Below are 12,801 nucleotides of genomic sequence, written 5' to 3'. Positions count from 1 at the left end.
GGTGAATCTTAGGTGAATCTTTCATAAGGTGATACATACATATTTGTTATTGGTCAGGAAGAGAACTGTGAATAAACTTAAACTCCTTTTATACTAATTACCATCAGATACAGGTATGTTTATGCATAATTTGGTTTAGTTTAACTCTAAACTAAATTTGACAATTCACCATATGGAATATAAAGGTAGAGTTAATCTTACATAACTGCTTCTTTGGCAAAGTATTACACTACTGCCTGGGAATAATGTTGGTTACGGCGAGCTCATATTTTTTAGGGTATATGTGCTATGCCAAACACTTGGTTAAGAGCACTACAAATTATATCATTTGATTCCTACAATAACATTATGAGGTAGTGAATATTCTTAAAGTTCTTCAAAGAAAGATGCTGGTACTTAGACGAGTTAAATGAGTTAACCTGTAATCATAGGGTGACAAGGGACAACTTACAGTAAGAAGGCCTGAAAGAGACAGTACCCTGAACAATTGAAAGTAAGCCACCCTGGCTGTCTTCTGGGGCAGGGTTCACATTGGAAGTGAAATCAGAAATCAACTTGTAAGGGAAAACACAGACAAAAGGAGGACAAAATCCACATAAAGTGGGGTATAAGCAGGGCCAAGTTATCTCACCCATCAAGCCACTATTCATACAACAATACAACAATAACAGAAATGAGAGCTCTGTGATGCTAAAACAGCAAGTATATCAAGCTTCTTAAACTTTCAGAAAGATTATGTTCACAAATATAAGCAACATAAAAATCAAGGTGAAATTTCATACAAAGGTATGAGAAAAAATGAGAATAAGTAATATAATTTCTCTATACCCATTAAAAGCATGCCTATAAAATAGATTAAAACTGTAACTTACTATTCAAATTAATTAGAGAACTTTAGTGAAAAGATATACAAATGAACGACATAAAATTACAGTAAGAAAAACTAAGAATAGGTCCTAAAGTTCAAAAAAGAATTATAAAAATGAATAATCATTTGAAAAAGATTGAACAAAAATGAATAAACAGATGCAACTGGCTTAAGATAAAGAAGAAAAAAGAAAAAAATTTAAATCCAAAGGAAATTGAAAAGAAGAGCAAAAAGGTTGACAAATGTTGAAGATAGGCAAAGGAAATTTGATATATGGCTACCAGGGGTCCCTAAAAAAGAAAATCAAAACAAGATAACAGAACAAATACTAAAAATTACAACCAAGGAAAACTTTCCTGAGTATATGTATATGTTGCTAACCATATTTTAATAATGTACTATATGCCTCAAAACTGTGAAAATAGATTTTCAATATTCTCAGCATATAAACAGAAAAACTCAGTATGTAATGTTGTAGAGATAATTACCTTGATTTAATCATTCCACAATATATTACACTTCTATAAAATGACATTGTACTTCATAAATATATATAATTATTTGTCAATTAAAATAATATCTTTTTAAATTTAAAAACATTAAAAATTACTTTTTTTTTTTTTTTTTTTGCAGTACTGAGAATTGAACCCAGGTGTGTTTTACCATGAAGTCTTATCCCTAACCCTTTTTATTTTGGGAAAGGGTCTCACTAAATTGTCCAGGCTGACCTCAAACTTGGATTCTCGTGCATCAGCCTCCCAAGTTGCTACTATTACTGGCTAGTGCCACTACACCCAGTGAAAATAACATTCCGAAATAACATATATACTCAAGAAAAATGATTTATAACTTATTAATCAAGATATATTCCCATAAAACTACTGAATTCTAAAGGAAATTGGGAGAGGGGCAGAATAATCCTTGTGAAGTTAAGTGAATAAAAGAAAATTTGATGACATCATACTTTTTGGCACGGCAATGCTTTATGTCAAAAGGAAACAGAGTACCATATTTAAGATACTAAAGGAAAGAAAATGGGAGTTAAGAATTTTATAGCTGGCAAAACTGACTTTAAAGGATATAAAGCACAGAAAAAAATCTGAGTAACATGCAAGAACCCAGAGGATATTGTTCCCATGAGCCTTTCTTAGGGACTGCATTAGAGAATGAGTTTTAAGAAACAAAATAACTAGAAAAATATCAACACAAGAAGTGGCAGTAAGCACTATATATATATATATATATATATATATATATATATATATATATACTTAGAGAACTAAGAATAAATAATGGCTATTTTCAAGAGTTCAGTATGACATGTCTCTATGCTATGACAATAAAGACATTACAACATTATAAAAATGAAAGGAGAAAGAGAAAAGAGTATAAAAGAATATGCTGCAGTGAACTGGGGAGTGAAGATATCTAAGATACTGATTTAACTTCTTCCAGATATATACCTAGAAGTGGGATTGCTGAATTAAATAGTAGTGCTATTCTTAATTTTTTAAGGAACCTCCATATTGTGTTCTGTAATGACTCTACCAATTTATATTCCCACCAAGAGTGTTGAAGAGTTTCATTTTCTCCACATCTTGCCAACATTTGAATACATGGGATTTTAAACTGAAAACACTTGCATACATTTTCTCAGTTTGGTCCAATGAAGAAGTTTGCAAACATTGACCAGCCTAGTAGTGATGAACATTTCAAGATACAATTTTACACACTGAGAAACCAGAACTTCTTGGAGAAATGGCTGATTCCAGGTACTCTGAGGCTGGGAATACACAAGAAAGTCTGAACTAGCTTGTCATATCAAATAGCAAAGGGCTACCAGAATTCTAGGGTCTTGTGAAAATTACCCAGGGACTCTTATAGGCCAAAGAAGAGTTTTACACAAGGTTAAATTATCAGTGGATTGAAACTCACCAAATATTATTGAATTCATGAATTTATAACAACTAAAGAAGAAAAAGAGAGAAAAATTAATTGGTCACCTTCAGAGGAAGACAAGTGACCAAAAAAAAAAAAAAAAAAAAAATCATGTCATTTATCTTGAAAACATCAAGAACATGTCCTGCCTTTCTTGTCCACATGGGAATTCTGGAAAATGAGGAAAGGATTTGTTTATGAACTTATTCTTTCCAATATGTGAAAAAAATGATAAAATTAGAAAGTCATGATTTTGCAATCCCTAATGAAATAATAAATCTAGGTAATGAATATCAGTGGTTGTAAACATCACAAAAATGAGACAATCAGACATATGCCTTCTGTAAAAATAGCATAATCCCCACTATGGTCTTGTCAAAGGGATAAAATTTGAAATGCATAGAAGCCTTGGTGCTTTTGGTGATGGGCGGAAAATACAGAGGATAAAATAGCATGCAGAATTGCACATTCAATCAGCAAAACCCAAGCCGAAAAATTTGCAAACAATTTAGGCTCAACGGCATGTGGATTATTAGCTAAAGAAAGGAATGGAAGGGGATACAAGAGATTCTGGGAGACTAAGAGACATATCCCACAATACAGAATAAATTGTATCATCTAAAGCTATTCATTTGAATGAGAAAACAACAAAGAAACATAAGAAAGTGATTATTCTAACACACGTCAGCGGTGGGGGGGATTCTAGAGAAGTTGGCAGAATTCTATTTCTTGACTTGGATTACATGAACATTTGTATAATAATAATTCAACAAGCTATACATTATTGTGTGTAGTTTTTTTATGTTTTAGAATATTTTTTAAGTGAACATGTCTCATGTATATGCCTTCATGTTCTTTCCCATTTCTGTATGGGTGGAATACAGATGGCCCCCAACGTGACTTGAGATCTCCTGCCCCCATCAACCTGGGCTCCTGGATGCATAAAGGAGAGCTACCCAATGTCCTGTTATCGGCCCACTATTATTACATGAATAAGAAATGCAATTTTGAGGCAGAACCTTTCAACATGTTGGGGTTTATTATAGTACTTGGTTTACCTGAATTTAACTAGAACACCCTGAAACAGAGCTTTGTTAGTGGTGGAGGTTGGTTGTGTTCCTTTCTCCTACTAATTCTGCCTTTCAGCCTGCTTTTCTTTCTCTAGGTCCTTTCCACTTAAACTGTAGTCACAGGTTAGCCTCACTGCCATTTCCTGGGAGTTTATTACAGAGCTAACCCAGGATTCCACCCCAGATAATCTGTATTTTAATAAGATGCCTAGCTGATTCCTCTGCTCCATAAAGTTTGAGGAACACTTCCCTAGAAGTGATCAAATCCATTAACTAGTTTGGTGTCATTTACACCCATCAAAATCACAGTCTCATGCAGTAGACATAAATTTTGGGTAATATAAGCAGAAAAACGGTCCCTCTAGTTCTTCACATAATAAAAAGAATTCAGAAATTGTAAGGCACCCTGTTTCTTTGAGTCAAAAACTTCTGATTCGAAGTCTTAGGTAGATGAAATACAGAACCAGACTCTGGGCCACATGCTTACACCAAAGTTGCAAAGATGCAGAAAAGAGGTGCTGGGAGAAAAGCATTTTGCAAAAGCAAATGTTCTGCCCATTTTAACTTCTTATACATGAAATGAGGAATTTTCATACACACACACACACACATACACACACACACATATAAGGTATTTAGCACTGACCCCAAAACAAACACACAAAAAAATAGGCCATAAAGAATAAATCCAGATGGGCATAGTGGCACACACCTGTAACCCCAGTTACTCAGGAAGCTGAAGCAGGAGGATCACAAGTGTGAGGACAACCTGGGTGTTTTAAACACAGTGGACTCTGTCAGATTTTTCATTTTTAACAATAATTATACCATAAAGCTTAGGGAAATATGGTTAAAATATGTCAGTAATCATGAAAGACTTGGAGCAGCTATATTCATGGATACAGTTATATTCTCTGTCAAGAAAAAACAAGAAAACTCAAGAACAACAACAACAAAACCCCAATGACTCAAGCATGGGTTGGAAGGTGGAAAAAGTTAAAAAAAAAAAAAAAAAAAAAAAAAAAGATATATTCAACAACAACAACAAAAACCACCTAGATGGAAGTGGTCCCTCATGCCTATATTCCCAGCTATTTGGGAAGCTAAAGCAGGAGGATGCAAGTTCAAGGCCAGCCTCAGCAATTTTGTGAGACCCTTGGCAACTTGTCAAGATCCAAACAGAAAATAAAAAATAAAAAAGGAAGGATGTAGCTCAGTGGTAAAGTGCCCCTGGGTTCAATCACCACTACCAAAATATAAGAAAATGCACAAAAACTTAAAATATAACTAAATGGTGAGGGTTTTTTTCATAAAGAACAAGATCAGAAACTAGGAACGAAGACAGGCATGGAAAGCATGCTACAACTTTTCCTATCTGTGCCACACTAGATATGATTAATGAATTACAGCATTCTTTTATGCTGAGCTCAAATACTACTTCATAATCCTTCTCAGCACAGTGCTCCGGGCAGCAACTACTAATCAACCCTACTTCTCCTGCAGGATGAAAGCTGTCTTTCCTTGCCGAACCTCCCTGCAATGCAAGCTTTCTGAATGCAGAGTTGGCTATGTGTCTGAGAAACCTAGTACCATCTTGACTTTCAGAAATAAATGTGAATACACAATTCTAGATTGGGCTGATGATATTTAACAAAGGTCTGACCATTTAACATCTATCTTGTCACTTAACACTCAGAAAAATCCTGTTAAAAATAATAAAGTTAACTTTTTCACTACTATGATATAAAATATACCCAACAAGGTCAAATGTGGGGTGATTTCAAACAGACTTAAAAATCTGAAGTTTTAAATCTTTCCATGTATATAGCTGCTCTAGGCCTTTCATGATTACTGACATATTTAACCATATTTCCCTAAGCCTTATGGTATAATTATTATTAAAAATGAAAAATCAAAGCAACAAAGTGACTGGGCCAGCAGCCATTCAGCCTAGGGGGCCTGACAGGAATTGAGCCTCATTAAGTCAAACAAATTTTAGCTAGTCTGAAGGTCAATTAGGGTAATCAGTCAATGCAGTAATCCACCCAAAGCCACTTTAATAAGCTAAGACGCCCCCAGTGCACATAATCCACTGACAATAAAGGCATTATTCACTATTCAGGCTGGAGTGGGGGCAGGTAGAGGGGCACATCTACGAAGCAGAATAATCACCAGTTTGCTTTATATTTTTTAAGAGAAATGCAAAATTCTTTGGTCATTATCTTGATGGTACCAACTATCTTCCATAAAGCAAAATCATTTTAATTGGGATAGGTAAGCATCTTTCCTTAATGGAACCAAATACCTCTTTTTAAAAAGAAGAAAAGTCTATCAGGCCTTACGTTTTTCTTCACCCAACCCAAACATTCCCCACCAACTTCAGGCTCTTCTGGATCAATTAAAGTTCAACTATCATCATGTGCCAACACTGGATACCTAAGTTTAACCAGATCAGCAGTCCTTGCCCTCTAAATTTTTCCTCTAGGAATGCTAGTAAAGTCAGAATAAAAGTTAGGGACATGTTTCTGTAATAAAATAAGAAGCACTGAAGCAAACTTAGATGATGGCAGTATTTTGTTGCATTAATGATGCCAACCATGACTTTTCCAAGTAACTCTGTAGTGCCTGCCCTCTGGACTTGACCACGAGGCATGCTTAGGTCTCATGAACACTGGCCACCATGATGCATGTAGGGGTTTGAAAGGCCCATTTCCCACTGGGGGTTCTGGGTCACATAATCTATAGTCCCCATGCTCAGGCTAGACGAGGAGAAGGGGGACAAATATGTTGAAAATACCTGATTCAAATCAGTCATCCCTGCCAAGGCCATCCCAAATCACAGAAAAGCAATGGAGACCAGACAGGTGAGTGGGCTGAGCCAAAGTGTCCACCCCAAAATATTGAGCAACAAATGCTCTTGTTTTATGCCCCCGAGAGGCTACTACAATACAGGACTGTGACAACAGATGACTGATAAGATAATATGTGTACGTTCCTAGAAAAAGTTTTTGTGGTCATTGAATCACTTTCTTGGGGAGATGGGAGGCACATCTTGAAAAGAAGTTTTTGATCAAATCCATTAACAAGTTTGGCATCAGTTCAATTCAGTTTTATTGCTAAAAGCACCAAAATAGTCTGCTTCGTGTGATTTATTATATAGCCATGGACCATATTTAAAAATATCACAAGTGGATAAGTGTGGTGGCACATGCCTATAATCCCAGAGACTTGGGAGGCTGAGTCAGAAGGATCACAGATTCAAAGCCAGCCTCAGCAGCTTAGCAAGGCTCTAAGCAATTTAGTGAGACCCTGTCTAAAACAAAAAATAAAAAGGACTGGGGATGTGGCTCAGTGGTTAAGGGTCCTGGGTTTAATGTCTGGTGCCCCCCCAAATTTTATATATATATATATATATATATATATATATGTATATAATGATGTATATACGTGTACATATATATGTATATCAATCACAGTTATAATTCTTTTTTGTAGATTAAAAAAAAATTAAATTGTAGCAAAGAGGCAAGTTGCAGGGATTAGGACAGGGAAGGGTTAGTGGGGACTCATTCTGAAGGTGCGTAGCTCCTTCATTTTCTGCCCCAGTACATAAGTCTATGTCAAAGTCCTCTTTTCCATACATGATAGGCAAAGGTGACTGCTTTCATGGGAAGAGGCAATGAAAGGTTGCCTCAGGGTTCAGTAGAGGTCTGGGATCATCAAGGAACTCCAGATGGCCTCAGTCCAGCAGGTGTAGTAGCTTGACTTGCTGCTGGTAAAAATGCTAGCAGAAAATGGAGCCTGTAATTGTTAGGTGCAATAAAAGCAAGCAAAGGGGAAGTTGGTGGTTTGGGAGATGTATGAGGAAGGCAGAAGCCAACTGCATACAGGAATGGAGGAAAGAATGGTGGTGAGGAGGGGAAGAAAAGGATGGGGAAAGCTGATATTGCATATTAACAATCTTCATTTAATATTAATTTTTGTGTCACTGTTCTAAACACTTGGAGTAACTTATTTATTTCTCTCAGAAGAGCTGGCTACTCTCTCCATTTCACAGGTGAGGAAATGGAGGCAACAAACTTAAGCCCACATTCACATAGTAAGCCGCAGGGGCAGGATTTGCACCAAGGCCTTCTGGTCCCAGAGCTCATGCTCTGTACTCTTAATGCACACACTGCTCTGTGCCACCTTAGCATACATTACTAACCAAAAGCAGTGCTTTTTATGATGGTGGTGGAGAATGTCCCAGAAACAAATGCAATTCCTGGATGATAAGTGAAGTGCGTAGAGGATTCTGGAAGCTTCCTTCCTACCCGCTCCTGAGATAGTAAAACCAAAATGAAGAGAACCCCCAGGAAAGAGGATAGAGGAACAGACCCAGTGGCAGAAGGATACCACAAGGACCAACAGCGATCCCACCAGGGGCAGAATGAGTCCTAATGAACCCACACCATGAAACTCAGTGTGTGCAGGGGACTTCTAGTCAGGAAAAGAGGATTCACAATTCAAGACGTGTTTACTGCAAAAATGCCTTGATGAATTACATAAATGGCCCTCTGTATCCACAGGTTCTGCATCCAAGGAGTCAACAAACTTTTGAGTAAAAATATTTTACTGCATCTGAACCAGGCATGGTGGCACACACCTGTAAACTCAGTTACTCAGGAGCCTGAGTCAGGAGGATTGCAAGTTAGAGGCCAGTCTCAGCAAGTAGTGAGACCCTTTCTCAAAATAAAATGAAAAAGACCGGGGATGTTGCTTAGTGATACAGCACCCCTGGGTTTCATCTCCAGTACCACAAATTAATTAATGAATTAGTTGACAAAATTGCATCTGTACAGAACATATACAGACTTTTAAAAATCATTATTCCCTAGGTAAGTATCAACTATTTATATAGCATTTTCATTGTCTTGGGTATTGTAAGTAATCTAGAGATGATTTAAAGTGTAGTGAGAGGATATGAGTAGATGACCTGCAAATACTAAACCAGTTTATAAGAGAATTGAGCATCTGCAGATTTTGGTATCCACAGTTTGGGGTGGGTATTGGAACCAACCTCATGGGTATCTAAGGCCACTTGTTCTTATGCAATCATCTCATAACTCTTTGATCAAAATGTCTTAATATAGTAAACTGAAAGAAGTGGGAAGCTTAAGAAAGTGTTTCTTAAGATTCTGCCTAGGTTAGAGCCAGGGGACATGAGAACCCTCCCCGATTGGGATCCATTTTTCCAAGTTTAGATATGATAATTACAATATGTATGGGAACCCATTAACCAGGTGGTGGCAGAGGTGAGCAGGGTTCTGCCTGACTATGGAAAGCTGCAGATGCAGGTTAGTATACTGTGACAATCTAGCAGTCTAGTTTTTATATTTGTTCTTATGAAAAGTAGGATAAAAGCACATTCATCATAAATATATCATATTACTTGGTCTGTAAGCACAAGTACATCCAAAAGTGAGAGTTGGAGTCCTCAGCAGCCAGGACTAGGGACACCTTGAACTTGGTATCATCCAGCAAGTGCAGGGATTCATAAATACTGCCTTCATTAGCTCATGGGCCCTGTGATTTGTGTCCCTGATGAATAGGGGCACATTTTTTGACCCCTCCAATAAACAGGCAATGTAATTCCTCTGTAAATTGACTATTAGAATGGTTTAAATGCCCTTGCCTACAAGCTGAAAGGCATAGTTAACACTTTTTACATAAGCTAGAGGACCAAAATTTAGCTATCAATCAACCAGGGCAGAATGGAATGACTTGACAAAATCGTTCGTTAAGTCTGACAGGAGTCAAGAACACAAGGCTTTCTTCCAACTGTTTAAATGTATGTGTGACAAGGGAATATTAATTGCATAAGACAAGACATTTAACAGTATTAGCTCAGCACTACCAGTCTATTTTACCCAATTAGGGCTATTCATCAATGTAAATAATTGCATTTTCTTCGGCAAACCAAAAAGAATGCAGTCCATAGATCATACCTATTTGAACAATCCACTTCCTTATTTCATAGGAGGGCAGAGTAATGAGAGCAGAGACCACAATTTCACTCACCAGTTTGAGATAAATAAAGATTCTTAAAAATGACCAAAAGTTGTCTGCCTTTGGGGTGGGACATGAGCAGTGTATGATGTATCTTGAGCTACATTCAAATAGATATTGCAGAAGTGTTCTTGTAGAAAGTCTAAAAAACCTGCACTGTTTGATGAATATGAAACAGTTCCCTGCAAAAGACAAGAAAAAATGGCTCTCCCCAGCGAACTAGAATAGCTAAGCTTAAACTTGTGTGAGACTTTGAAGATTGTGTGTTTTATTTTAATCTATCCAATGAAAAACACCTCTGCAATTCTTTTTAATGGATAGACAGTCATGCTTGAAAGACTGAAAAAGATTCCTTAATTATTTGCTTTCAACTGTGCATTTTTAAATTTCTTTCTGATCTCAAGGGTGGGGGGAATGGATCCATAGAGAAAAATCTACACAAATATCACACTTTTATTAAGAATGCTTAAGTTTTTTGCCAAAGAAAAGAAATGAGAGCAAATGCACAAAAATATATAATGGTGTAATACTAATGCAATTAGTTCTAAAGAGGCATAAATCTCATTATAAGAGAAATAAGAAGTCCTCGGAGAGGAAATATACTTCATCTCCTTATTCCACTCTACAGAGATTAGTGTTCACTCATTTATTCCTTTTACTAGCATTTGAAGAGCTCTTGGTATACTAAGCACTGTTTGGATAGGGATAGAGAGAAAAATGAGATAAGCCATCTATTCTCACTTACTGCCAAAACCTCCTCCAGTGTCTCAATTCCCAATTACTAACAAAGCTATAGTGATCAACTTGACCTCACACATGCTTGACTAGCCTCATAAATGACTCTGCTTAGAGGCAAGCATGAATTCCTTCTGATAAATACACTGGAATTTGGTTGAAGAAACACTGTAAAGAAATCCAAATGTTTGCATTTTTTCCACATCGCATTGCTTAAGATTTTCCTCATGTAAAGATTCTCTCAGGATTTCTCCATCCCTCCATCAGGACAGACATTCTTTTGATTGCCTGGTTCCTAAATTAGTTTAGAATAAATGGCATTTCACAAGGGTAGAATTTTAGATGGTTTGGATGAAGGGGAAAAAAGATATTTTTGTGATAACTGCTTTGCTCAGGTTCCTTAATCCAGACCAAAAAGCATGTTTGGAATTCTGCATATTTGAAAGGTCTACTCTGTGCCTGTAACAATAATCCTATGCATGTTCTGTTGTTAGAGCTTGTAAAAAGCTTTCCGAGACATTATTTCATTTGACCTTCCTTACATGTCATGGTGAGGGTGAAGAGTGCAGCTTGCAGGAGAAGCATCATTCTCTGTGCTGCTTAGATGAGGAAGGGGAGGATCCACTGGTTAAACAGTAAATGCCAGTCAGACCTGTTGGTTCTAAGAACAGTGCTATTTTATTTGAGTTCTCTGAGTTTTGGAACCTGGTGGTTCAAGTTCACAAATCCTAACTATACAAAGGTCACCTTTCTTTCCATTCTTCACTCCCACATCCAGTTCACCAACCTTTTCCAGCATTGCTTATCACAAAAGGGGATCTAGGAACAGATGCCTATATCTGCCTATATTAGTCTGAGTATTTAATACCTGACTTTGATTAAATGGTATTCAGTAGGCACAACTGCTTGAATCCAGTAATATCAAAAGTTATCTGATTCATGACAGAAACTCCCCCCAGCAAGACCCCTTAGGAATCTCACACTATGTTACTCAAAAAGTGACTTAATCCTTCCACAACTGCATTGGCGACTGAGAAAGATAATCACTGAAGGTGTGGATTTCACAGCAGACTAATAGCAGAAGGCTTTAAAAAGTGTGCAGGCAAAGAGTTTGAAGCAAGGTAAAGAGAAGAACCCCGTAAAACCATTATTTCTTTCTGATGGGGTCAAGCCTATACACCTGATGAAGTATGGTAGATTGCACTACATCGTCACCTGTCCCCAGTCCTCATTACAGCACATGTCCTTTGGGGCTTAGAAGAATCCCCATTATGAATATAAGAAACCCTGGAACCAGGTCCAAACTTGCCAGTTCCCACTGCAGGTGTCCAGATGAGTGACAACTCCGTTCACTTGAGCAGGATGAGTTATTTGGACCAAGCTGCTATTGGGTAAGGGAATGAATGGGTGCTTGCTTCTTGGTACAGGTGTCTCTGTTAAGTGTATCTCTGAAGCTTCTGACTGTGTGTAGTCATTAAGAAGCCCATCTTGCTTTCTGAAACAGAGAGCCATTCACCTCACCTACTTTACTCCAATTATGTATAACTGTGGCCTCTGAGCTATTTTTCTCTCCAGAGTTCTGCTGGTGGCATGCTACACTTTTTCACTTCCCGTCTTTAACTATTGCACAGCGTTGCATTTCCAACAGCTGCTGGATTTTTCCCTAGTGGGCCTTTATTTCAGATAGAAGCCCAATGATGGCTACACATTCCCAGGTTTATAGAAATCCTATAAAATGATCGGTACTGTTGCTATTTAAGGGAAGGGCAGGAGCCAGAGTCAGAATCAAGGTCCTTTAGATTTTAAGGGACTGTGGGCTCTTAGACCACTATTTGTTTCATTTTAAGACAGATTTACTCTCAGAGCAGAAATTGGTAGGCTTTTCCTAAAAAGGGTCATATAGTATATTTGGCCTTCATGGGCCAGTTGGTCTGTGCCAGTACTACTCAACTCTAGGTGTACAACGAATGGGTCAGTAGAACTTCACATCAGTAGACAGAGGACTGAAATGGACACAAAAGCAACAGTTTGCCAATGCCTGCTCGAAACACTTTCAATTGTGGATTTGAGTCTTATATCGCTCTCACTCTGCTCATTAGTTGCTACTGCAAGTCTCAGGCTATTTCAAACTCCATTCACCCA

At 37.4% G+C, this 12,801-nt stretch overlaps 1 protein-coding gene across 4 annotated transcripts in view; it reads right to left on the bottom strand.

Annotated features, from left to right (window-relative positions):
• The window catches only part of CTNNA2 (catenin alpha 2), a 1,097,968-nt gene that overhangs the window by 224,501 nt on the left and 860,666 nt on the right, over positions 1–12,801 (bottom strand). The gene's annotated exons all lie outside the window — the stretch shown is intronic.

Source organism: Sciurus vulgaris, assembly GCF_902686455.1.
Source record: "Sciurus vulgaris genome assembly, chromosome: 14".
Lineage (NCBI taxonomy): Eukaryota > Metazoa > Chordata > Mammalia > Rodentia > Sciuridae > Sciurus > Sciurus vulgaris.
Note: the sequence above shows the minus strand (reverse complement) of the source record. Positions and strands in the feature narration are given on the sequence as shown.